Here is a 26,709-nt window from a genome sequence, read left to right as displayed (position 1 = left end):
TTAGAGAACAGCCCATGCAACAACAAAGACCCAGCACAGCCAATAAATAAGTAAAAATTAAAAAAAAATTTTTTTAAGTAAAATGGTTTAAAAAAAATCCCACCAAATACCACCCACTAGGGTGGCTATAATCAAAAAAGGCAGATAATAACAAGTATTAGTGAAGATATGGAGAAACTGTAACTTTCATACATTGCTGGCGAGAATGTGAAATGGTGCCGCCCGTTTGGAAAACAGTCTGGCAGTCAAAAGGTTAAATGCAGAGTTACCATATGACTCAGCAATTCTAATCTTAGGTCTATAATCCAAGAGAAATGAAAATATATATCCACATAAAAACACATACACAAATGATTATAGAAAGAACTCAAGGTTCCATCAACCGATGAATAAACAAAATGTCCAATATCCATACAATGGAATCTTAGCCATACAAACAAAGCACTGATACAGGCTACATGCATGAACCTTGAAAACATGGTGCTAAGTGAAAAAAGCCCAACACAAAAGCCCATCTATGATGTGATTCCCTCTACAGGAAATATCCAGAATAAAGTTGATCAGTGATTGCCTAGGGTTGGGGGTTGGAGGAGGTGCAGAGTGACTGTGAACGGCATGATGAAATGTTCTAAAATGGTTTGTGGCCTAAAATTGCACAACCATGTGACTAGACTAAAACCAACTCACTTGTACACTTGAAATGGGTGAACTTTATGTGAGTTACATCTCAATAAAGGTGTTACCAAAAACTGGGCATGGGGTAAAGTGGAATGCGAGATACAGAATGCTTGTATGCTGGTGGGGATGGTTCAGTAGGGGGAGAAGCTAATGCTGCAGGAAAAAGAGGTTAATGGAGAAGCAAAGTCCTGAGCAGCAGGAACAGGGCAGCGGGTTGGGGGAGCCAGTCCCACATGGACAGGGCTTACCAGGCTAGCAGGAGGCGAAGCGGAGCCCAGGCTCAGGCACGGGGAGTGATGCACCTTTACAGTTGCGGTTGGAGACTTACAGAGATAGATGAGAAGCAATCCTCTGAGAGAGGAGAGAAACGGGGATTTGGTGGGAGGCAAGGCAATGCTAGGGTCATCCAAGAAGGCTGTGGTCGCAAAGCCAGCAAATCTGGTGATACCATTTAATGATAAATGCCCTCTGAAAGGCTGGCTGAATTCAAGATGCTGAGGCTGAACAGAGGAACTGGCGACTAGAATCCAGAAGGTTGAGGGCAGGCTTGAGGAACTGTTGTTGGTCTCCCCTAGAGCCTTCTACCCAGCAGGGGATGCAAGCCTGAACAACTACACCAATACAAAGAACCAAGGGAAGCCAAAGGAGGCCCTAGCCAGCTTGCAGGTGGAAGAAAGGAAAAGCAGGCATATGGGACTGAGCAGCAAAGCCAGCCCCAAAGGAGAACAGTGGGAACTGGGTTTTGGAGGCGAGTGCGGTTTTAGAGCCAGTCTCTGGTCCGTTCCCAGGAGACAAGCCATCGAATTAACCTAATGAAGCACAGGATAGCACAGCCTCAGACCAGCGCAGCTGAACACAATCTTCTTGGCAGGCAGAGAAAAGAAACGTCAAAATAAGGAGCAGAGGCTGGGGGGAGGGCGGCTGCTTGAAGCTGGAGGGGTTGGACAGAAGGAAAGAAAATCCCAGCCCGAGACTCTGATAAAGCTCGCTCTTTCCACCCAGACACGCAGCCTAAGGATGTGTCTCAGAGCCTCAACAGAAAGGCATCAAGCCACAGATTAGTACTCACATGTGTGATGCTTTCCGCGTTTCTGAGCATTCACAGGCACAGCCTCTCATTCGGTATTCACAGAAGTCCCAAGACAGCCGAACGAGGTCAGCCAGGCGGTGAGGGACGGAGCTTTAATGCCATCCCAGGGCTGATGGCTCCAAGGCCAGGGCTCCCTCCACAGGCTCTCACTGCCTTCCTTACAGAGAGGCTTTTCCCACTTACTGGGGTACAATAATCAAAGTACTCCCTGTGTCCCAGAACCTGGCCACCGAGCAACCCAGCAAATTGCCTGCCTCCTGGGTGTGGCAACAGCAGATGCCTGGGGGGTGGGGGTGGGAATCAGTCAAGATGCGGAGGGAGGGACCCGACAACCCCCCTTCTCACTGAACTGGAGCCCACGTCCTTGATCTGAGAACTGCTGGCTTGACCTCTGCATGCCTGGCTGCCTGAACTCATCCATTGCCACACACTGGCACCAGCCTCTGGCACAGACCCCTCAGTTATCCTAGTGACTCAGGCCCCCTTGCTCCCCAGTTACAACCCCTCCGGCAGTGTCTGCTTCAGGAGCCCGTCTTACTGCAGGACACCTCACTCTGACTGGATGTTCAGTCTGAGATCTCAGCTCCAGGACTGCTGACGCTGTCCAGAGTTGGCAGCCAGGAAACCAGAAAGCAAGAGCTAATACAGCTCTTCCAGCCTGGCTAACTTTCCAATAAGCCCGGGAGAAATAAACCATCAGTCTTCATTGCGAGAGGATCGATGGTGCACCCTAAGAAACAGGCTCCAAGGGAGGGATGCTGAGTCCTAGGGCATGGGCAAGCAGCAGGGCAGGGGGACGGGGGGTGCAGGGTCTCGGCGCTGCACCACACCTGCCCTTAAACGAGTCCCTGCATGGTGTGTTGGTGTCCTGTGGCAGGACAGAATCCAGGGTTTTGTTATACGTATATACAGCAGGCAGGAAGCGGTCTGGAAAAACAATACTATCTCAGTAGCAAGGCAAACCCAGACAGAAACAATTGAGGAGAGGCCAGAATATAGCACAAGGGAAAAACAAGTTATTTAAAGAACAGAACCACTTCTATGGCGAAGGCCAGGGTGGTTCCTGTTCAGCCCCTGTGCCCACTGACCAGTCTCTCCAGGCTTCAGACCACTCGTTATTTGCCTTTTATCTGGTAGTTGTTTAACATACGAGTATAACCCTTTACCCTGATGCATCTGGGGTCGTGTTACTCTTTGTTTTCTCTTTACTAGTTTTCCTCTAGTTCTTTTTCCTTTTCCTGCCTTGTTGGATTGACACATTATCCCTACTCCCACCACTTCTTTCCCTCCTGGGTTGGAAATTATATCCCTCTTCTTTCCTCTTTTAGTGGCTATCTTAAATTGCTGGCATAATACACTTTCCTAATGAGGTCTAAGGTTTTCAGTAGTACTGTTCTATTTAACAAGGCAGAAACCTGATGTGATTTAAGAATGGTATTCCCTTTCTTACTCTACCTTACTCTTCCTTGCTAATGTGGTCAACAATTTTAGTTTTCCTTCTTTAAAATTAAAAAAACAAACGACACAGAATCGCTGTTTGTGTGTTTTGCCATCTGTGGCCGACACCGTTGGTTGCCTACCAGCAGCCACTCCCCCTTCTTTCCTGCCAACAGAGTCCTGATTTGGCTCAGGCGGCAAAGAACCCAGTCCCAGAAGATGAGGCAAGCCTGGACAGGCAACCACAGTAAGCCTGTTCCCTTTTACCAGGAACTGGTGTCGGGATGAACCAGCTTGGGCCAATGAGACATAAGGAGGTATCTGCTGAGGCCTTCTTGGAAAGATTCTTCTTCCCAAAAAAGAGGCACATTAGAAAGCTTCCTTTTTCTTAGCATCCCCCTGCTTGGGAAGTTATAGGGTGATGATATGCTACCCGGAGCTGTAGCAGCCCTCTCTCAGCCATGAGGAGAAAGATCTTACATCCTTAAGGTGGCAGAGCAGAACAATGGGATGACCCAGGGTTTTTCATATCAGTATTAGACCACTGCCCCAACCCTGGAACTCCCTAACTCCACACTTCTCATCATAAGCTTATTAAATATTTTCTGGAGTTTAAGTCACTGTGGGTGACTGAATTATCTAAATATACATTCCACAGTTAAATGTATCAACATACTATGTCAATTTGTGCACTCAAAGTTGGTGCTAGCAAGTATACCTTTGGTAGTTCTTTTAGTCACGATCTACAGCTGATAAAACTGTCTTAGCTGGGGAGAGAGATGGGAGGGAGGGTCAAAAGGGAGGGGATATATGTACACCTATGGCTGATTCATGACGAGGTTTGACAGAAAACGACAAAATTCTGTAAAGCAATTATCCTTCAATTAAAAAATAAATTCTTAAAAACTGTCTTAGCAGGTCCAGAAATATCCTTATTTCACCTCACTTTTGAATGAGAGCTGAATATAGAATTCTAGCTTCCTTAAGACAGTCTTCTATCACCTCTGGCTTTTAATGTTGATGAAATGTTGTCCGTCGGTCTAATTGTCATTTCTTTGAATTCTTTTCTCTGGTAGTCCCCTCACCTGGTAGCTTTCAATATTTTCCCTTTGTTCTTTTTTTTTGGCTGCACCACGCAGCTTGCAGGATCTTAAGTTGCCCAACCAGGAATTGAACCCTTGTTGCCTACAGTGGAAGTGTGGATCCTAACCACACGACTGCCAGTGAATTCTCATTTTTTCCTTTTATTCTTTTTTGGGGGAGAGGGTAATAAGTTACTCTACTCCCTTTATTCTTATCTGCAGTTTCACTGTATTATATCTAGGTATTTATTCTGTTTGGTTGGAGAAGGAAATGGCAACCCACTCCAGTGTTCTTGCCTGGAGAGTCCTGTGGACAGGGGAGCCTGGTAGGCTGCTGTCTCTGCGGTCGCACAGAGTCAGACATGACTGAATCGACTTAGCATGCATGCATGCCTTGGAGAAGGAAATGGCAACCCACTCCAGTGTTCTTGCCTGGAGAGTCCTGTGGACAGGGGAGCCTGGTGGGCTGCCATCTATGCGGTCGCACAGAGTCGGACACGACTAAAGCGACTTAGCAGCAGCAGCAGCATTCTGTTTGGTATTCATGCTGTTACTTCAATTTTGGAATTCTCAGTCATTATCACTTCAAATGTTTTTCTGCCATTTCCTTGATTCGTATCTGGAATTCCTACTAGACTTGTACTAAAGCCTGTCACTCTGTTCTCCATGTCTATCCTGCATTCTAAATTAATTCCTCAGCATGAGTGTCCAATTCATGATTTCTATGTGTCCTGGCTACAGTTATCCATCGTCTCAAGTTCTAATTACACTATTTTTCAATGCTAGAATTTAAAAAATTTTTCATATTCACCTACTGTTTGTTTTATGACTCCCCTTTCTTTTCTTTAATGTGTTTCTGTTGCCCTAATCTCTTTGACGATCTTTATAAAGTTATTTTCTGATTACTCTGTTATTTTCATTTCTGGGGTAAATTTTTCTTTGTTTCTGTTCTTTTTTCATATTAGTTTTCCTCACTTTTCTTTTAGAGGCTGACCCAAACATGGTCACCATCTTTGTGATGTTTTAAAATTTTTATTTATTATTTTGGCTGCACAGCATGCAGGATCTTAATTCCCTGAACAGGGATTGAACCTGTGCCTCCTACAGTGGAAGCGTAGACTCCTAACCACTGGACCACCAGGGAATTCCCTCCTCACATGTTTCTGAGTATACAAGTTCATCCCTCCACCATCTAGGGGTTTTCACCTTTGCCTCCCCATGTCCTTTGGGTCTCCTGGTCTAGAATTACATCTTGCAGCACTAGCTCAGCTTAGATCCAGGCTGACACTGGGGTGTGCCTAGGTAACCATCTTCGTGATAAGCCATAGCCCCAGGGAACGGGTGACACCACCCGTTTCCCAGCCCCCGGGTTCCAGCAGTGTGCCCAGCTCTGATTCCATGCTTTGTGTTGAGCACGTCAGAGCTGTTACCCCAGATTTCCAGTCGCTTCTGCCTACATCCAGACTCAGACCAGCAGGGCTGCAGCTTCTGCCCTGCTCTCCCCTGTGTGTTCTTGCTCCACTTCTCATTACAGGGATGTTTATCATTTTATGTGGGGAGGGAGGGGGAGTAGTACATGGCTATGTTTTCAGCATTTTGTCTTTCTTATGTATCACTGCTATACATTTACAGTGCCATCTTGACTGGATGAGCTGGATTAAATTATTCGTACCAAGGAACTAGGACTCCCTGCCGTTACCAGTCTCCCAAGAAGGCATATCAAGCCATCTCTAATGGGATTCACAGAACTCCAGCCAGGACACTGAGGGAAGTTGACTGAGACAGCCTGGGGTAAGCTGATCGAAAGCTCCAGTTAAAACTGCTCTCCCATCCCCACCCCGTTTTCTCCCCAGTCCACCGTGGGCTGGCTGCAGGGGTGGGCAGACACGCAGTCCCATGCCTTCAGCCCCTCTTCCACACCACTTCAGCATCTCCCAGTCTTTTACCCGGCCAGGGAAACTGGTATACTGGCCACATGGATACTCTTGATGAAAGGCCCATCTGACTCCCTTCAAGACCCCAGCCCCCTGCAGCAGGCCCAGCCTTTAGTCTCAATTACATCAGGACAGCAGTGAATTCGGGAGCCAAATTCTAGTCCGGGCTATCATCAGGCAGCTAGACACTTTTTCTTTCCAGGTCAAGGTTCTTGAACAATCAGAGGAAGGCTCTCCCACGACCCCCTCTCCTTCCTCTGTGATTATTTCCTGTTTGTTTCCTGCTACCGTCACTTTGACTTCCAAGCCACTGTGACCTACCTTCGTCACTCAGACCCTTCCACTGCTTGTTTATTCCAGCAGCTAATGGACTCTGAAGGTTCCGCCCTCAGCTCTTTTCCTCTTTGCCTCTCTATGCGCCCCTTCCAAACAGGAGCCTGCCCTCCTACCCTAGACTCCAGATCTACATTCTCAATCGCCTCTTTAGCCGTGTGGCATTTCAGATGTAAACACATCACCTTCCTGCATTCAAAAGCATGTGGATGGAGACACAGCACTCTCATTCACACGGCTAAGGTCAGGCTCACAGAGCATCCAGAGACTCCCTAAACCAGGCCACCCTCTCAAGCCTCATCTCTCATCATGCCCATTCCTCTAGGGTTATGAGCTAATTTGGACCATAGGCCAAATCTAGCCCACATTTATTATGATCCTACACAAAACCTAAAAAGACAGGTATTTAATTCATTACCTAGCATTGGCCTTCGAATGGCAGGCATCAAAAAATATTTGTCCATAGAGGGGAGAGATAATTTCGAAGTTTGGGATTAATATGCACTACTGTGCATAAAACAGAGAATCAACAAGGATTACCACATAGCACAGGGATCTCTACTCAATATTCTATGATAACCTATACAAGATAAGAGTTTTTGAAAAAGAAGGGATATATGTATAACAAAAACACTTTGCCCTACACCTGAAACTAACACAACATTGTAAATCAACTAGACTCCAATATAAAATAAATTTTTTTTTAATTTGTTCAACTGAATATCGTCTCTCTATACAACCCCAGGGTTGTAAGAAGCAGAAATAAGGGTAATGAAAAATGCTTTGAAACCACTTTCATAAATCATTGTGTAAACGTGCAAAGGGAAATGATAATCAGCCCCACTCTTTCAGCTGTGACATTCAAGCTTTCTCTGACTTCTTGCAGATCACCAGGAAACATGAGACCTCAGGTACAAACCAGATTTCACAAGTCAGAGGCAAGGAGAAAGTGAGTGTATAAAAGCTAAGGGGGTTGCCTGGGTGGTAGGAATGGTCGAGGCAGCCTGCTCCTCAGTTTCCGTCAGCAGAGACACCAGGGCGGCTAGGACGCACCTCTCTCTGGTCCGCCCCCAAGCACCACAGGCTGCTGGCTAAGTTCTCTCGAGCTGGGACTTGTCAGATCTCACGACCGCCCACCGCAGCTCAGGGTCCTTCCCAGTCAAGCCTTCCAAAATGGAAAGAAAAAAAAAAAAAGCACCTAAAAAGCTTGGCTTCAGATTCTGGTTTGGCCACCTGTCGGCTATGAACCATTTAACTTTTCTGATCCATGCCCTTTTCTGTAACATGGAGATACCATGTATCTTGCAGAGTTTCTGTAAGGAGAGCCAGAAAACTTCCAGCTCAGTGCCTGTGCTCCCAGGCTGGGCAGGTGGGGGGCCATGGTTCGGTCAGCCCCAGGCTCAGCGTGACCCTGGAGAGGCATCGCGGGTTCCTCAGTGCCCTCAGCCCCACCCCAACCCCCACCTCCCAGGCCAGACGGCCAAGGTCTTGCTCCAGAACTCCCTTCTGTGCCTAAGCAAAGGCACTGCCTGCCCAACCTCCGACCCCCACAGTGGCAGCTTCCGGGGGGGCGGGGTGGGCAGCAGAGGCCTGAGGTCTCAGAGCCAGTCTGCCCCATGGACCTTCACCCCCAAGGCCTCGCAGTAAGGAACGCTGTGTCCATCCTGCAGCAGAGCCTGTGGGTCACGGAGCCTGTCACCTGGTGCCTGACTTCATCACACATTCAGAACACAAGCCTGCCCTGAGCTAGTCCCTTTTTTTTCCCCAGCCATGCTGTGTGGAATGTGGGATCTTAGTTTCCCCAACCAGGGATCAAATCCATACCCACTGCATTGGAAGCTTGAGGTCTTAACCACTAGACCGCCAGGGAAGTCCCTAAGCTGGTTCTAAACAGCTCACCAAGGTCCATCTCTTACTTGGCCACCTCTGTGACTCTCTAGACACATTGGCAGCAAGATTCTAAAAAAGACAAAGTTAATAAGAGGGTTTCTTCACAGAGCTGAAAGCCTCTGACATTAAGAGAAGCAGGAGGTGGACTTCCCCAACAGTTCAGTGTCAAGACAGCGCTGCCAACGCAGGAAGCATGGGTTTCATCCCTGGTTGAGGAAGATCCTGAATGCTGTGTGGCAGTCTCCCCCATCAAAGAAAAAGAGAGAAAGAGGCAGGAGACAGGCAGGAGACCCTGAAGGTAAGAGACTGGGAAAGAGATCTTTGAGGACTTCAGGAGGCAGAGGGAGTGGGATGAGTAAATGGATAAACGGTGGCCTGGGGCAAGTCAGAGGAGTCTGGAGAACCTGCAGTCTAGACCTTATTGCCCAACTCTGCCTCCCAAGGGCAATTAAACGTGACTGCACCACCTACCAGGGCCAGGGGACAAGGGTGCTTCGAGTCTGTTCTGATTGCCTTTAAAGATAAGGTTCAAAGCACCAGGTGGCTCGGCTATTCATCACAGTTTACGAGTCAGACCTCAGTCATACCAGAGATGTAATGAAGAGCCGCAGAGAAGCTGCCGGGCCCTCCTTTACCTTCTGCACCTTGTCTGGGTGTCCAGGGGACGTTTCAGATTTCAAGAGCAAAGCAGAGGATGTATTCGTTCAACAAGCATCTCCTGCACTCAGGAGCAGCAGGCAGCACAGAGAGCCCAGCCCTCCCCTTCCTGAGCGGCCACATCACTGACCCTGTAGCAAAGCTCCTTCTCTGGCCTCGCAGCTCCTGCTCCTTCAAGGAGCAGAGCAATGGGAATCCCGTTCTGAGGAGGCTCCACCAGCCCCTCTGGTCCATGTCCACCCAGGGCTCCCTGCTTTTGCTGGCCAGGCTCCCCCTAGGAGAGCTGCCTTTCCAAGGGTACGCCAAGGGCAGCCAACCCTAGAGACCAGCTGCTGGCCTCGCCGCTAGAGGATGGAGCTGGGGGCGGCCTACCCCAGAGGACTTAGGGGGCATAACTGGAGCAATGCCCACAGCTAGAATGGGCGTGGCGGGCAGAGCCGAGGGCTTCCAGAAGGAAGGGGTGAGTCAGATCCTCAGCTCCCAGACCCTGGGGAGGACAATGTTTCTCATTCAGCTCATGCTCATGAAAGACAGCACTCTGCTCTTCTCAGGAAGATGGATTAATCCAATCCTTCTCAATGCCGGTTCCCTCAAACGCACACACACCCTCTGCCCTGGGGTGGGCGGGCAGGTGTAGGTTTGATAGAGGGTTTAGAAGAGAGGCTCACGGCATTCCATTGCCCCTGCCAGAACTGAGTGAACAGGAAGAGGAGTAGATAGTTTCTCCAGGTAACCAACCTCCATCTCCCCAACATGTGCACCCACAAGGCAGGGGACCAGCCAGGGAACGCCTGGCCCACTACACCTGGACAGCTTCCTGGAGCACTCCCGCCAAGGGTGTGCGGACTGAGAAGGAAGCTCCAGGGGCTGGGCGCAAAGGGCAAACGTTCTCTCCCTAATTTCCAACCAGCCCTCTGAGATGGCACCCCAGGAATCCTGCATCTGATCACTGCTGCCCTCACCATCGGGGAAGGGACAGGACTGGTGCTTCTGTTTCCCCGACCACCCTGGTCTGCCCCCTCCCCAGCCTGCACCGGGCACGGGGCTCCGGACAGGGCTCTCCGCCCAGCACCGGAAGCCTGGGGAGGCTGGCCACCTGAAGACACTGATGGAGAAGGCCTGAGCTAGGGTCTACACAAGTCCTGCCAGTGCACACCCAGCGAAGGGAGAAGCTGTGCTTCTAAAAGCTTCCAGGCCAGCATCTCCATGACTCCCAATTCCAGCCTGGCCTTGGCCCACGCTCAGAGTTGAAGGATTCAACTTAAAACTCTAGCGTATACCCCTGTATCTTTTGTGGGATAGCGGGGGGGAGGAGAGAATGCCGGAAAAGAGATCCTAACCTAAAGGACCAGCACCGTGACCCTGCAGGAGAGGAGCCCAGGAGGCAGGGCGACTGATACTTTGTGGGCAAGGCAGGCCGCAGGATTGGGGTCTGTGTTGTCACAGCACATGCACAATTCAAGACTGCAGCCCTTCAGCAACCAGAGGGCAGATGCCAGCTCCTCCTGGGGCCACACTGGGATGGACCTGGCCCACAGCTCTGATCCGTGGGACCAGCTCCAGCCCCCAGGAATGCTCACAGAGCTCCTGGGATGGGATGGTCCAGAAGCAATGCTTCCGGGAAAACAGCAGCCCCAGTTCCGGGGTTCTCCAGGCCCTCAGCCCAGGGGGGAGTTAAGGAACGCACTCTCCACTCAGGCCAGCATCATACTTGAAGGTGCGAGTGAGAACAGGGCTGTGTCCTCGGCCCCAGGACTGTGCCAACCTCCTCCCCTTGGTCAGGATACCCTCGGGATACCTTGGTTGGAACCTTTCAATCCTCACAGCCCAGCCAAGCCACCCAGGTGGGAAGTCTGCCGAGCCGCTGGAACCAGGCAACATCATGAAAGGGACGGCCAGGGCTGCAGGACAGAGGCCTACTTTGTCGGCTGCAAATTTCTTTAAACGGATCAGCCTCGGCAGGGGAGGGCCAGTGGGCTGTAGACAACCTCCCGTATTCTATCCATCCTGCCCCCACATTTCCTTATCAGGTGGCGGTTTCTTCTGATTTTTTTGTGGCTTCATCTCAACACCGGGCATGAAATGGGACCATCTTGCATGCTGGTGGGCTGCAGTGTGGGGTGCGGAGGCCCGTCTGGGCACCTCTCACATTCCAGGCAGGAGGTGGGCCAGAAACGCCAATCTGTGGTCAGGCGCTTATCTCCTTTATCAGATGACTTCAAAGTGTTCTCTGTTGTTGTTTTTTAAACCAGAACAATCTTTTGCCCAACTCACCTGGAAACTTTCATCAACCAGGCCAGCTTATCAGTTAATATTCTTGTTGCCCAGTGGGGAGAAGGAGCCAGGTGGTGAGATGTGTGTAACTCCTGCCAAGACCAGATGCTGGAGGAGCCACCAGCCCTCTGCAGTGGTTCATGGGCTAAGTTGGGGCCTGAGCACTGTGTCAAGAGAATGCCTTCCTGTTACAAGGCTTACTTAGGATAAATGAGGCGGCACTGTTACAGGTACAGCCCTGTCGGTGCCAATTCCCTGGGGGACCTTGGGAAGGAGCCACATTCCCTCACAGTCAACCCTAAAGGAAATCAACCCTGAATATTCACTGGAAAGGACTGATGCTGAAGCCGAAGCTCCAATGCTTTGGCCACCTGATGTGAAGAGCTGACTCACTGGAAGACTCTGGTGCTGGGAAAGACTGAAGGCAAAAGGAGAAGGTAGAGGATGAAATGGTTAGGCAGCATCACCGACTCAATGGACAGGATTTTGAGCAAACTCTGGGAGACAGTGAAGGACAGGGGAGACTGGCATGCTCTAGTCTCTGGGGTTGCAAAGAATCAGACACAACTTAGCAACTGAATAACAACGAGAAGAGATGAACCACCTGGTCTGGGGAGGACTCAAGGCAGGACAAGCACCAGGGCTCCTTAGGGAGACAGGTCAGTGCTAGGAGACCAGAGACTGGAAGAAAGGCATGCAGCGGTGCGATCCATGCTAGGGGAGCATATCTCCAGTGGGGAGAGTACCCCGAAAACCCAGGAAACAAACCAGGAACCTGTCCCTTGTGAGCCAGACTGTTTTTATTTTTCATATACCTTATCTTTAGCTTTCTTTTATTCTCCTTTTATATTTATTAATGTCCTCTGGAAAGGTCAGCCTGTGACAGTTATGTTAATGAAAACCCAAAGGAGGTGTCTGCATCCACGCCTGGACCAGGAGATTAAAGGGAGCGATGTCGTCTCTCTCCCCCGGGACTGGAGGTGCAGAGAAGCCCAGGGGTGGGCCCCTCGCTCAGCCTGCATCCTCCGGAGTCACTTTTCCAGCAGAAGGGAGAGCTGTGCGATCCAGTCAGAGGCCCTGAGCTTGCACCCTGCCCAGTGCCACAGAGGCGCTCCGAGCGCCAACCCCCTCGGACGCAGTCCTGCCCTGTGCCCGCACTAACCCCGGGCTCACTAACAGTCAGCTCCAGGGGGCAGAGAGCAGGTGGCTGGTAAACTGTCGAGACCAGTGCACACCTGCTTCCGTTCCTCCCTGGCTCTGGCTAAGCCACCGTCCTTGTCACCGCGGAGCTGATAATACGCTGTGAATGACCCAGGCAGGACCCCTGCGGGGAAAGAGCCCCAAGGTTGCTAGGCAGGTAATCTGCTTTACCACTTCAGCCAAGTGGCAATGTCAGCTGCCGTGAGGACCGCAAAGGCAGCCTTCCCCTCGCCCTGCCTCGGCCCCTTGCCCTGGGGTGAGCGGAGCCAGGCTGGGGAGCAAGGGGCCCTCCCTAGTCCCATCTGCAGAGAGTGGTTGACCCTCCCGGACTTGGCCTGAGTTATACACTCCCTGCTAAGATAAAAACTGTCATGACATCCTGATGTTGCTGGTCAGGATGTCCAGTAATCATGGACATCATGATATTACTGGTGTCAACTCTGGGGAACATGGAGAGGAGGCATAGGGAGACCATGAGAGCCCCAAGGGAGGGATACCTCTTGACTGGCCTAATTACCTGCCCTGGGGTTCCCAAGGGCTGGCCAACACGATGGTGCCTGTCTGGAGCTTGGGTTATAGGGTGACTGGGGCTGTGGAGAGGGCGGGCCCAGGGCCTCCTCCCAAGCCCCTCGCCTGGTGAGAGGAGGCAGCCCCACTTCAACACGTTTGTGAGTTTAGTCCAGTGGACTCTGGACTTCAGTTCCAGGACTGGCTCTATCTGAAAGTTGGCGAGTCTGGGCAAATCACACCTTTCTGGTACTCAGGTCCTCCATCTGTAAAATGGGCATGACGACGCCTGCTGCCCTGCTTACCTCACAGTCACCGTCAAGATGCAGTGAGTAATGACTGTAAGCTGCAAGGCACTACCTACCCGAGGTACCGCTGGGTTTCAGCATCACAGAGAGGAGGAGGCAGGGAAGAGCGCAGACACTGTGGAGCAGGAGGCCTGGCCCAGGCTGGCCGGTCTCTGAGAACAGGACCCCAGGCAGAAACAGGTGGGCCAGAGCACCTGTGGGAGCTAGGCATGTGGGGCAGATACAGCGCGCTGGCCAGGCTGGGTCAGCAGACAGCTCAGGAGACTAGCCATTCTGCTGGGTGTGTGGTGGTCTCACCCTGTGGGCTTTGGTTTGCTTTGTTTTTGGCCATAGCACACGGCTTGCAGGATCTCAGTTCCCCATCAGGGATTGCATTTGGGCCCTCAGCAGCGAAACCTGTGGCGTCCTAACCACTGGAGCGCCATGGAATCCCCACAGAGTTCTTTCCACAACACGCCACTCTTGACTCTGCTAGGCTGAGTCAAACCTCCGTACCCCCACAAATTGGAAGTGACGGGCAAACTGAGGCCAAAGTTGTCTCTGTACCTGAAACCGGCACTGCTGTCCTGAGCATCATCTTCTAAGGGGGAAGACAGGGTGGGGCACGACCCTGTCCAGCAGGAAGTACCCCACTCACCCCAGGAAGCGCAGCGGCCCTGGAGCTACGTCCTCACCGGGGTCTCAGCAGGAAACACACAGGAGGGTGGGCACTTCAGAAGCCAAGATGACAGGGCAGGCGGGAGAGGATGGGGGCCTCTCCAGGGCACAGGCAGGCCTAGTCGGGCCAAGGGAGCTGGCTGAACACGCAGAGTGAACGACCCCCGCAGCCCAGACAGAGGCCTGCGTAACACCATCTACCATGCAGATGTTCCTGGGCCACCACGAGGAAGGGACCACTTGCCATGAGCCGCCTGTGTCTGCTCTTGCAGTCCAGGGGATGCAGGACTTCCGTGGATGGGCAGCCAGGGCACGGGGGGTGCGGCAGGGAGCTCCTCCCGTGACGATGCCATTCCTATTGGAAAAAGCCTCCATCTGCAAATCAGATACACGGCCTGGGTTCCTGGACTCAGTGCCTCTACCTAGTGGTTTGAGGATCTTAGGCAAATGTCTCAACTCCCACTTCCCGATCTATAAATGGAGTGACTGTGATTCTGAAGTCCCATTCTACACTCCAGCATCCAGCTTTTAACAAGGTGAGTGAATAAATGGCAACAAATCCTTGTAAGTTTGCCTACGGTGTGATTCTGACACGCACACTTAGCTCTGCTTATCCCCTCAATACACAATGCCCTTAGAATGGACGACAATCCCATCTTCCTTCGGAGCATCATCTCTCCCCAAACTTCCATCTCTGTGCCTAATCAGAGCACCAAATGCAGCCAGCCAGCTTCCCTGGTGGCTCAGATGGTAAAGAATCTGCCTGCAGTGCGGGAGACCTGGGTTTGATCCCTGGGTTGGGAAGATCCCCTGGAGGAGGGCATGGCAACCCTCCAGTATTCTTGCCTGGAGAATCCCATGGACAGATGGGCCTGGCGGGCTACAGTCCATGGGGTCACAAAGAGTCGGACACGACTTAGGGACTAAGCACAGCATAGTTATTGATCCAGGGCTGGGTGAGGGCCCCAATTCCAAGTGAACCCAGGAGTCCCACGGCAGTCCTGGATGGGATGCAGAGAAGGCAGAGGCCTGCACTGCTGGCAGGCACCTTCTGCCACGTGGGGGGCGAGCAAGGTGTCATGACAGAGAAGGGCAGGGTGAGGCGGCTGTTGTTTGAGCTCTTCCCTTCCCTGCATGTGGCTAGCCGTTCCCTCAGGTATGAGTCAACCGGCTCCCTTTCATCAAAGCACCTTTACAGCTGGCTTTCGGCTGCTGTGATTGAAGAAGTCCAACTGATACAATCTTGCACACGTGTACAACTATTTTCCATTTCATTTAAAATAATTTTTAAAAACCACTACAATATCACTTGCCACATAGTGCAAAAGGGCTGCCCTGAACCTGGCCCTGAAACCCTGCCCTCGCTAAGTCTGTCCAGCTCGGAGGCCCTCAGGCACAGAGTGATTGTGGGCTTCCCAGTGGTGACTCTGGGAACTCCCTGGCCAGGACTCACACCCTTCTCCAGCCAGGGACACTGCCCAGATGCACAGACAGTGGTAGAGCCATTGATGTATGTAGTCTTTCTGGGTGGCCTGGGGTTAGGACTGCTCACAGCCAAAGTCCCCCAACCACGAGCAAGACTCTGGAGGGGAGGGTGCTGCCCTCTGGGCCCTGAACCGGCTGAAGTGGTCAGGGCAAGAGAAGACCACCCTGGACATGGATTGCAATGGGGAGTTGGGACCCTAGGCTCCATTCCTTGTCTGGCAATGGATTTGGGGGAAGAAACCCTTTCCAAATCTGTTTCTCAACCTATTAAGAGTCATGTCTGACTTTTCTAAATGCTGCCAGACACTACCCTGAATTCTACCCATCTATCCCACTCACTTCTAGCAGCCACCCCTCTGATGAGATACCTTACACGTACCAACAGTACCTCAAACTCACTCTATTCACAATGCCAAACTCACCCACACTCTAAGCCCTCAAAACCTGAACTTCCCTCTGTATTCCCAGTGTCAGCAAAGGGACATCACCCATCCAACCCTGAAACCTGGAAGTCATTTATGCCCCTTCCTTCCTTTAACCTCCTTCAGCCAACCTATTACAAAGTCCACCTGAGGTTTCCCACCTAAATCTCTCCCTTTTCTACTTTCCTCCACATCTGCCACTCTTTTTCTAACCAAGAACTGCCATCTTCTACCTACAGTAGCCCCTGAACTACTAAAGCGCCAGATCTACTCTAGAGACCTCCCTCCCACCAATTCATTCTCCACAGACAGGCCAAATCATCTTCCCAAATGCAAGTTCCTTCAGATCCCCATTTCTATTCCTCTCAGAGGAAGAACCAGACCTTCCAAAGCTCTGGGGTAAAGGTGGGGCTCCCTCAAGACCCCACGGCCTGGATGGTGGAGCCGGGGGTAACCCTGAGGCCAACATGAACCAGGCAGGTCTAGGAGCGGCTGCTCACTCCAGAGCCCTGGCCACCCCCTGGGTTCTCCCACCCCCAGGCTGACTCGGAACTGGCTCAGCCTTCTAGGACTGACCCCTCCCCCAGCGCAGGCTTCATCTGACCCCAGATGGGAACGGGAGCTGGAGGCCAGGCAGGGGAAGCCCAGCTGGGCCACAGCCAGGGGCGGTATGTGTCAGGAAGGGGAGAGAGCAGGGCCACAATAGCCTGTCAGTATCTGAGGCCAGCGGAAAGGAGGCAGCTGGTGGGAGGATAAACCTCGAGGAGTCCAGCTCTTCCCTCTTATCGGACTGACCCTTGGCAGCCTCACAGCCTGTGGAGAACAAACAGTCATTAACAACCCTGCCCACACTTGGGCACAATGCTGTGCGACCGGCCCAGCCCGGAGAGCCGGGGCCTCCCTTCCTGCCAGGGCAGTCTCGGGGGTCTGCCTGTCGGCCAGCACCCCCATCCTGCCCCTCCTTCCTGGGCAATGAAACTCTACGCTCGGCCTACCCTGGCCTCCCCCGGCCCATGATCCCCTGGCCTTTCGGGTCAGGCCTCTGCGTCACGCTGTGTGTGGCTTGGTCTCACCGCCATCCTCTACTCTCCTAAAAACCTCTGCTCCACCCCCCTTTCCAGGCGAGTTCTCAACCCTCAGTAGGCCCACCCAGAGTCTGCGCTACTGACCCAGCACCTCCCATCTTCAGCCTGTGATCTAACCCTCAAAGCTGGCTTTGGGGGGAAATTCTCACCAAAGCAGAGCCCAAGGTGGAAGGAGGTGAGGGGATTGGGAGCAGAAACAGGAAGCCTATACACAGTCACTCCAAAGCCTAACCAGTGGCCAGTATAGGAAGAGATGGATGTGATGAGAGACCGGAGGGGTTTTTCTCTGCCTGAACCCAGGACAGAGGCAGAGCGACGCTCGGGAAGGGGGATGAGGACAACAGGAGGCAGGGGCCAGCTCCCTCAGCTGCAGGAGCCCAAGTTCTCCAGAGAGAAGCCAGAGCAGGCTGGCTGCTGCGCAATACGTCCAACTGGTCAGCAGAAAGGTTGGACCAATTCTCAGCGACTCCTGGACCCCATGGTGGTGTCCTGGGCTCCCAGCACTATCTCCCCTCTCAGGGCATGGCGTTCCTCTGTTTGGCCTACTGGACGATTTGACAGCAAATCCGTGAACAGATCTTTAAATTCTGTATTTACAGATGAGGGGACTCTGAGGCCCAGAGAGGGGCAGCAACTTGCCCTGGGTCACTCAGCACCCATTTCACAGCACCTTCCTAAGGAAGTACCAACGCTGGCTCCCCTACACTGGAAAAGCCTGAACTCTTCCTGCTGCTGTTTAGTCTCTAAGCCGAGTCTGACTCTGTGACTCCATGGACTACAGCCCACCAGGCTCCTCTGTCCATGAGATTTCCCACCCAAGAACACCGGACTGGGTTGCCATTTCCTTCCCCAGGGAATCTTCCTGATTCAGAGATCAAACTGACAACTTCTGCACTGGCAGGCAGATTCTTCACCGCTGAGCCACCTGGGAAGCCCGCAACAGGGGTCCCCATGACTCTCCTAACCCCTTTCAAGCTTTCCTGTCTCCCCCTGCCTGTGACACTTGGGGTCTCCTGAGCCATGCCAGAGGACCCAGGAACCAGCCAGAAGCTACACAGGTGTGGCCCGGGGAAGATACCAAGCCCTCTGGGACAGGACAGAACAGAGAGAAGGCCAACTGCTGGAAAGCCCCTTGCAGCTGCCATGGCCTCAGACGGCTCCCAAGAAAACCCAAGAGAGACAGGACCGGGCTCCCGCCCCTCCCCTGCCTTGCAGCACAGCCCCGGTCCCTCTGGCTGCTGCCTGCTCACTTGCTCGGGCAGAGGACACAGCACAGGGGCCACAGAGACTTTCATTTTCTCCTGACTCTGGTTCTACCAGCATCAAACGACAAGTATTTTGTTTTCAACTGAACTTGAGGTTGGGGGGAACTCTACTCAAAGGTCAGGGAGAGTCCCTTGCAAACCCAAAGGGATCCTCCCCACAAAGAAGGAAGGAGGTAGTAACTATGCGTGGTAACAGATCGTTAACTAATTTGTAGACATTTCACAGAGTATGCAAGTGTGGAATCGTTATGTTGTACACCTGAAGCTAGTATAATGTTATATGTCAGTTATATGTCAATAAAAAAGGAGGAAGGAGGAGGGAGAGGGAGTGGCGGAGCAGGGTGGGGCTGCGGGGTGACACGGGCAGGGAGGGGGAAGCCCCAGGCCAACCCTCCAGCCCCCCCTTGTTCCTCTTCCCACCATCACCTCTCAACTTCCCCTTTCACTACTCACGCCACCCCCCCCCCAAATTCCTTTAAACCACACAGAAAACTTGTTGATTTTTTCTTCATCAGAGCAGTCCCCTTTAGACCAATTAGCGATTTGCCTTCGTTGCTGATTTTCTCCCTCAGAAGGCTGCAGACCTGCCTCCGGTCCTCTGCTCCAGGACTCCACAGCTGGAGGGCTCAGAGAGCAAGGGCGAGGACTGCTCTCTGTGGTCCTTGGGTCATGCGCCGACCCCCTGGGTCATGCGCCGACCCCTCAGGGTCTCCTCTGCCCCCCAACCCCCCTCTCAGGAGCAGGATGGGCCTCGCGCCTCAGCTGTGCACAGACAGAGCTGCTTTCTGTGTCCCCTGCCTGTTCCCCACCCTGAGCCTAGGGAAGAAGAGAAGGGGAGACAAGGAAAAAGCATGCGCACGGGAAAGCATGATCAAACCAGGAGAGACGCCCCTCCAGGCAGGAGACGCCTGTGCTATCCGCTCCCCCACCTCAGCAGCCAGGGGGGGATGTCAGTCAACCCCTTTCCCTCTCTGAGCTTCCTCATTTGCAGTCACATCCTCCTTAAGGAAGAAGCCCTTTGAGGATGTTTTTCAACATCTGATAGCAGAACTGTTGTTTTAATATGATTATTTCACAATACAAATTTAGTACTGACAGCAAAATAAGGAAAAATTACATTTGTCTCTAGATTTCTCTTGTTCCTAGTTCACCTTACTGTACACGGGTAGCAGGCACTGTGTTCATATCATGCATGGCAAAACTACTACATCCACTATGGCTGATTCATGTTGAGGTTTGACAGAAAACAGCAAAATTCTGTAGAGTAATTATATAATTATAATTATATAATTCAATAAAAAATAAATTATTTTTTTTTAAAGCACACTCATTTGAATGCTAACAGCTATAACTGAGGGGGACAGTCTTCACCCCAGGAAGATGATCCTCTCTGAAAACCTGCAGGGATAAGTGCCCTTCAGCATCACTCCTCCTGCCCCACCTCACAGAGAACCCTGCTCCCTTCCTCACTTTCTTCTTATATATTTATTTAATTTTTTGGCTGAGTGGCATGTGGGATCTTAGTTCCTCAACCACGGATCGAACCCAAGCCCCCTGCAGTGGAAGCATGGAATCTTAACCACTGAACCACCGGGGAAGTCCTTCTCCCATTCCTGAAGCAGGAAACCTCTCCAGTTCTCAGCTAGAAAGTTGGGGTGGCCCAAAGCCCAGCCTATGCCCTGGAGCCTTAGGAGAGGTCTGCAATGGCAACGTAAAAGTGTGACTGACAATATGCTGTAATTACAGTCATGATTTATAAATAAGCACCAAGAGGTGCCCCAGAATGGCTGCTTAGGGACACATACAGGCATCCCTGGTAAGCCCAGCATAACTGGAGGAAATGCCTGTTCTCCTCAGCTAGCAGGCAAAGTTCACCTTCTCTCTGTGCAAAATGTCATTTGCAGATATCTGCCCTAATAGTGAGAACTTGTTGCTAAAGAAAAGAGGGGAAAATCTAAAACCCAGGTCCCCAGAGAGCTGGGCCAGCTCCTTTAGTTGGTAAGGGCTCAGATACTGGGACAACACGGTGGGGGAAAGTTGGGGCATGGAAACTGAGAGCGGGGAAGGGGGAGGAAGGCGAAGGCCACCCTCGGCGGAAATGGAGAGACAAGAAGAGACGCAGGCATGCTGAGCATGGACCACAAAGCCCCAGTTGCTTTCAGAATGAACTGGGCCCCTGAGGCTGTGGGGCCCCACCCGCCCAGGGCTGAGGCCCCAAACCTCAGGCAGGCAGCGTGGAGTCCAGAGTAACAAGCTAACCAGGCTTCCGGGCGCGCTGTGAGCGTCCTGCACACAGCTCCTCCAAAGCAAGGATGCTTCATCTCCTGCAAACTCCTCCTCCTCCTGACTGCTCCACTTCAGCTAAAGGACCTGACTTCACCTAGGCAAGGAAGTGTCTAACCCCAGTCAACTTACTGTCTGTTCCAGATACCTACTTTCATAGTTCTCTAGAATCAGTCCCTTCTTTGCATTTTTACTGCCAAGTTCCAGTCTTCATTACTTCTCACCTGGACCCTAACTAGTTTTCCATTTCCTCCCTCCCTTCTTTCCTTGTCTCCTTATGACCCAGCCATACCCTGCTACCAGCTGCCCTCTGCCTGCTCAGAAACTTGTCGGAAACAAGCCCTCTGTCTGCCGTCTGCCGAGTTAAGTCCTCACTGAACACTGTGCTGGGATTGATCTCTTGCAATCTCTACTGCCTCTTCTTCTGGGGACTCCAATTTTTGGATACGGTTTGGGGGGACTGCCTACTGTGTCACCAGCCCTTCCCTGGCCAAGGGAGGAGGCATGGCCCAGTCTGGGCCAACCAGACATCTCCTCCCTGGGATATGACTCCCAACCTATGGTGACAAAATCCCACAGTATAGCTGGAACAGTTATCCTGGCCCCAGTGGTACCCTGAAGAGGCTGGCCTTTGGCTCCTGACATACCTACTCCAAGACCCTGGAAGGGGACTTCCCTGGTGGTCCAATGGTTAAGAATCTGCCTGCCAATGCAGGGTACACGGGTTTTATCTCTGGTCTGGGAAGATTCCACCTGCCACGGAGCAACCAAGCCCATGCACCACGACTACTGAAGCCCGCATGCCCTAGAGCCTGTTCTCCACAACAGGAGAAGCCACTGCAGCGAGGGAGGCCTGCGCACCGCAGCTGGAGAGCAGCCCCGCTCTCTGCAACGAGAGAAAGCCTGCGAGCAGCAATGGAGATCCAGCACAGCCAAACATAAAATAAATAAATAATTTCTTAAAGACCTATTTAGAAGAAAAAAAAGACGAATAATTGCTTTTAAAAAAAGACCCTGCAGGGAACTCGGGTCTCGAGTCATTCCTCAGATTCTAGGAGTTCCCATAGCCTTCCAATGAAGTCCTTTCCTACCAAAGTCAGCAAGGTGTTGCTTGTAACCAAACTTCTTTTTAAAATACCTCTCCTATGCTCCAACCAAAAGGGAAAATGCCCTGAAAACGCTGTTATGGTCCCTCCTTCCCCTGCTGGCCAGTACGTTCCCCGGCCTGCAGGCACTGCTGGAACTCTGCCTTCCCCTTCAGGGCCCAACCCAGAGTCCCCTTCTGAGCCCTCTTTGGGGATGACCTCTCCTCCTCTAAACCCACAAGCCCCCGGCTACCCCTTCTGCCTCCCACCGCGGACATCGGAGTACCTGTCTTACCCTCCTCCCGGTGGACAGAGACTTGGTCATCCTCTCCTCCACAACAGCTGGCAGAGTTCCAGACTCAATAAATTCACCAGGCTTTGTGGGCAGACAACTCAAAGGCCAATTACAGGTTTCCTGGGCAAGACAGGCAGTGAGGGACAAAAAGCACGGGGTCAGAAAGACCCTGTCTGGCTTCCATATGCTCCACTTACCAGCTGAGTTTATGGGCAAGTCTCATAAGTTCTGTAAGCCTCAGTTCTTCATCTGTGCTAACCCTGCAACGCTGCTGTGAGAATGTGACGCGCCTACATGCAAGAACATCCAGCCAGGTGCCTGGCTAGAAGTAACCACTCAGGGAACAGCAGCCATCACTCCAGCTATTCACAGCTCCTGGGTTAGCAGATGCTCTTTCGGCGGGTTGAAATCATGAGCCCTGGGCCTGTTGTGTGACCCACAGAGTATCTCTGTTTCTTAGTAACCCCACCTGGGTCTACCTCTGCCTTATAAACCTCCTGAAAAACAGTACGTGAAAAAATGCGTGGCAAAGTTAAAGCACAATGTAAGGGGTTCCTCCTGTTTGTCTCAGTTTCAGAGTCCCAGGCATCCTGTCCAGTGTGCAGCCATGGCCAGCACCCAACCTGCTCAGTCTCAGGGACAGGGCAGATGAGTGCCTGGTTCAGGGTCTGCTTCCCCATGTCCTTCCCCAAAGCCCTGGTGCCTAAACGTCCTGCTTTGTGGTTGGGGTGGGGGGTCCTTCCTTCAAATGGCCACAGCACAGTGTCTGCTATGTGGTTACAGGGGGACTGGGAGCTCAGGCCCTCAAGTCACCCTGACCATTAATCTAGCCAACACTGGAAAGCATGGGAATGGCAGGAAAAGACCAGCCCAGGGAAGCTGCCAGAACAGTCCTGGGTGGGGAAGCCAGGTGGGGGGCAGCCTCTCTGAAGACTTTACATGGGCCTGGATTAATCACCCAGGCAACTCTCATGGCCCCAAACCAGTGGTTCTCAAGTGCTATGGTCAGGAAGCCAGACAGAAATAAAATCTCAGGCCACACCCAGACTGCCTGAATCAGAAATGTCTGGGAGTGGGGCCCAGCAAAATGCGCCTTACACAGCTCTTCAGGGGGATTACTGAGCACCTGCTCTGTGCCAAGGACCGAGCCGCGGGGTGATATTGCAGAAACAAGGGCACATCTGAAGGACTTTCACAGTCTAACGGGGGCGGAGGGGAAGAGGTCAAAATCAAGTACACAATACACAAGACAGGATGGGGTACAGAATGAAGCAAAGGAATCAGCTCCTCCTCCCCTCGCCAGCTCCTCTCTTTCCAAGTTCGGAAGCGGGAACTCCAATTCTAGGAAACCCACCCCACCCTAGGCTGCTCTTTGAGACTCCACATAACTGCAGGTAGTTTTCAAAAGAAGAGTGATCCTCGCCTGAGGCATCTTTCAGGTCCAGAGGTTTGGCTTGTGGGGAAATGGACCATGAGGCCACACCCAGCGGTTCTTAGCAGCTGAGAAGTTGACCCCATGTGGGCTCTGGGCTGGGAAAGTTCCTAGAGGGCTGTGAGCATGCCACAGCACATCCCGGCACTGCACTCCCACGTAGGGTCACTCCCACAGGCCCCTGGCAAGCTCACATGGTGAGCGCAGATGCAGACATAAACACGCACACAGACAGTTGGCCCCCTGGCCCCCCTACCTCCATTCTCAAGTTACAGGGTTAAAGACGTCCTATTCACAGCCAAGGGGGAGGGATGAGAGAGGGGGTGCTGAAGCAGGGAACCATCTGGTTCAGATCAAGATTGCTCATTCAGGACCCCAGTGGAACTCCCAGAGCCTGCCTTCGTGATGGCTCACAGATTTCCCTCCCTCCCCCAACTTCCCACTGAGAAGCTGAAAACTGGGCTAGGAAGGGATCGACCCATAGGCAAATCTGCCAAAGGAAGATAAGAAAACAAAACTAAACCAAAAGAAAAAAAAACAGATACAGGCAAGTCTCCACCACCTCTCTGAGCCCTGGCTCCCTCTTTCCTTCAAACCCTGAACACCACGACTAAACTTGAGATCACCACCTACAGTCACTACGTCTTCCTCCACAAAGAGCTCGGGGGGCACCTAGCAGCATCATTCCCTTTGCCACCAACCATCTCCAAAGTTAGCAGCAGAAGCAAGATAAGGGTTAGGGGTGTGGTCTCCCAGACTTCTCTTATGCCGCCATCTCCACCAATGTAGGAGATTCCCTCCATCTCGGAGGGATGGTGGAGTCCACCACTCGTAATGAGAGGAAGAAATGACCAACCAGCTTCCAGACAACTGTCCCAAAGACAAGACGGGAGTGTGCATCACTGGCTAGGACTGACTTACTGAGGGACTCCAGAGTGCCCTGAGCCCCCTCGGCAGCTTTAGCTGAAAGAGGCTGCCACTCCCTTCCCACCACCAGCACCTCTCCCCTTTCCCCCAACACCACCTTAGACTCTGTTCTTCAGCGTTTTACTGTAGCTGAAAGCAAGAGGCAAGATGGGAGATGGATGCAGTTGGCAAGAAATAGAAATCAAAAGGCTAACTTGAGTAAATGAGTGATGGGTGGGGGACTCTACAGGCAAAGGAGGCCAGAAATTAAATACAGGAAGGAGGAGGGGGAAACAGAAGTGGGAAAATGCCAAAAGGGAGACTAAAGTGAGCTCAGCAGAGAGCTGCAGCAGGCAACTGGGAAGTTTGGTCCAGTCACAGAGGAATGACTGGAGGGAAGAAATGACTCCCTCATGCCAAGGCAAGGGCTCAGACCAGCCCCACAGGGCTGGGGCATGGACTTGGCTAAGTTCCTGGTTTGTGCCAAGCCTCGGTTTCTCCGAAGTGGGAACGAGGTCAGGCTGTTAGGTCTCATCAGAGAGAACTGGGCCACTGTGGATGGCTTGGGGGCAGTGCCAGGTAGGGGAAAGAGGAGAGAGCTGCTGATGGTGCAAAGACAGCCTGTGGCCAGGAGAAGCGGGGCAAGGGTCTCCAAGGAGTGCACAGGCCAGGAGCGCGCGCGGGGCTGGGGGTGCGAACTAGGCAGTGGACTGAAGTCGGGACTGGGGCACGGAGCGCTTCTCGGGGCTGGGCGCGGGGGCTGGGGACTTCCACCATGGGGTGGAAGAGCCGCGCGTGGGAACGGCTGGAGGTGCAGGAGCAGAAGGCGGGCAACCGGGAGGGAGGCCAGGGCAAGAGGACCACCGCCCCCACGGGGGAGCCCAGCGCCCCGACCCAGGGGAAGTTGCCGGGGTGGACCAGGAGGGTCTGGGCCGCTGGTCGAGCCAGCTGCCCGCGCGGAGGGGGTTCGTGGCAGCGAGGGGCCCGGGACGCCTTATATCCCGCCCGCCCGCCCGCGCACCTCAGTCAGCTCCGGGCGCCGCGCGGGCCATGCTCGCCGCTCCCGCCGCCGCCGCCAGTGCAGAGAAAGCCGCCGCCTCGGTCGGCGTCCGGACCCGTTAGCTGAGCGGCTCCCCAGTCCGCCCGCAGCGGGCCAGTCCCGCCCTTACCCGCCCCGAGCGAGCCGCCGCCGCCGCCGCCGCCGCCTCAGCCCGGCCCCTCCCCCAACCCAGCCTGACTGGAAAGGAAGGGTGGGGGCGGGGGGCGAGGGCCCCCTCCCCACTCACATCCTTCGGCCCTGCCCCGCCCCCTCCCCCGCTCGCCTGGTCATCCTGGGAAATGGAGTCCAGCGCGCGCTGCGCCGCCAGGAGAGCCCGGCGCGCGGAACTACTACTCCCAGAAGACAGCGCGCCAGCCCGCGCGCTTGTGGGCTTTGTAGTCCCGTGGGGACTCGGGGCGTCTACAGCGCGGGAGGGGAGGGGGATGGGAGGTTTCCACTCCCTTGAGGCCGGGGTACCGACGGCGGAGACAGGGTGTGGGGTGTGCGACGCGCTGTGCCGGGGCTGAATACCTGGACTTCGAGGGGGGCACCCAGCAGCGGAGGATGCCTCTTACACGGCTGTGGTCCGCTGCAGCCGCGCAGGGCTGCAGGCGAAGCCTCTGGCCCGAGAGCCTCACGCTGGGGACGGTTACCATTCTCGCGGAAAGAGCCTTGACCTGAGGCTAGCTTGGCTTCCTGCCGGGGCTCCGCAAGCCGGAGCTGCGGTGAGGCCGCTGCGCCCAGGAGGGAGAAAAATCACCCCACGTGGGCGTGGGGTTTCCCTACCTGGAAAAAGGAGACCGAGTGTCTCGGTTTCCTGGAGTGCTCACCCCCCTGGGGACCTTCTATTGATAATTCCAGTCCGACCCACTCTCTTTCTAGCTGACTCCCTTAGCTCCCTACTGTTTAGGGCACAGTATATACATAAAGCAAAGTGTTAACCATTTTCAATATTTTTCTATGTCTTCTCTTAGCACGTGCTTTCCCCAGTTTCCAGATCCACCTCAAATTGTTAATGAAACTCCCAGTTGCCCTCCAAGCTTTATCGCCTCTGGAAGAGGGAGGCCTGTAAGTCGCTGATTCTTTAACAAGCGTCTATCAGACTCTCCTGGAGAGTTTGTTTAAACACAGCTGACCCATACCCCTCCCGTGGGAGGAGCCTGCTGTGGGATAATATGAACCTCAGAGGAGCCAGGCCATAGAAAGTGGGGTTTCAGGCTGCTGCTGCTAAGTCGCTTCAGTCGTGTCTGACTCTGCGCGACCCCGTAGACGGCAGCCCATCAGGCTGCCCCGTCCCTGGGATTCTCCAGGCAAGAACACTGGAGTGGGTTGCCATTTCTTTCTCTAGTGCATGAAAGTGAAAAG

At 53.0% G+C, this 26,709-nt stretch overlaps 1 protein-coding gene and 1 non-coding gene across 4 annotated transcripts in view; both read right to left on the bottom strand.

Annotated features, from left to right (window-relative positions):
- Window positions 1–25,481, bottom strand: part of ST3GAL2 (ST3 beta-galactoside alpha-2,3-sialyltransferase 2) — a 47,449-nt gene extending 21,968 nt beyond the window's left edge. The window contains exon 1 of one of the 3 annotated variants that reach the window (XM_061386705.1): window positions 25,327–25,481. The gene's annotated coding sequence lies outside the window, so the exon portion shown is untranslated. Of the gene's footprint in view, window positions 1–1,747; window positions 9,116–21,967; window positions 22,088–25,326 lie in introns of those variants that run through there. The other 2 variants (XM_061386707.1, XM_061386706.1) reach the window with 2 other exon arrangements.
- Window positions 5,359–5,431, bottom strand: TRNAG-UCC (transfer RNA glycine (anticodon UCC)). The gene has a single exon. It is a non-coding gene; the product is annotated as a tRNA-Gly (tRNA).
- Window positions 25,482–26,709: the final 1,228 nt, after the last annotated feature.

This window comes from Bos javanicus, chromosome 18 (genome assembly GCF_032452875.1).
Source record: "Bos javanicus breed banteng chromosome 18, ARS-OSU_banteng_1.0, whole genome shotgun sequence".
Lineage (NCBI taxonomy): Eukaryota > Metazoa > Chordata > Mammalia > Artiodactyla > Bovidae > Bos > Bos javanicus.
Note: the sequence above shows the minus strand (reverse complement) of the source record. Positions and strands in the feature narration are given on the sequence as shown.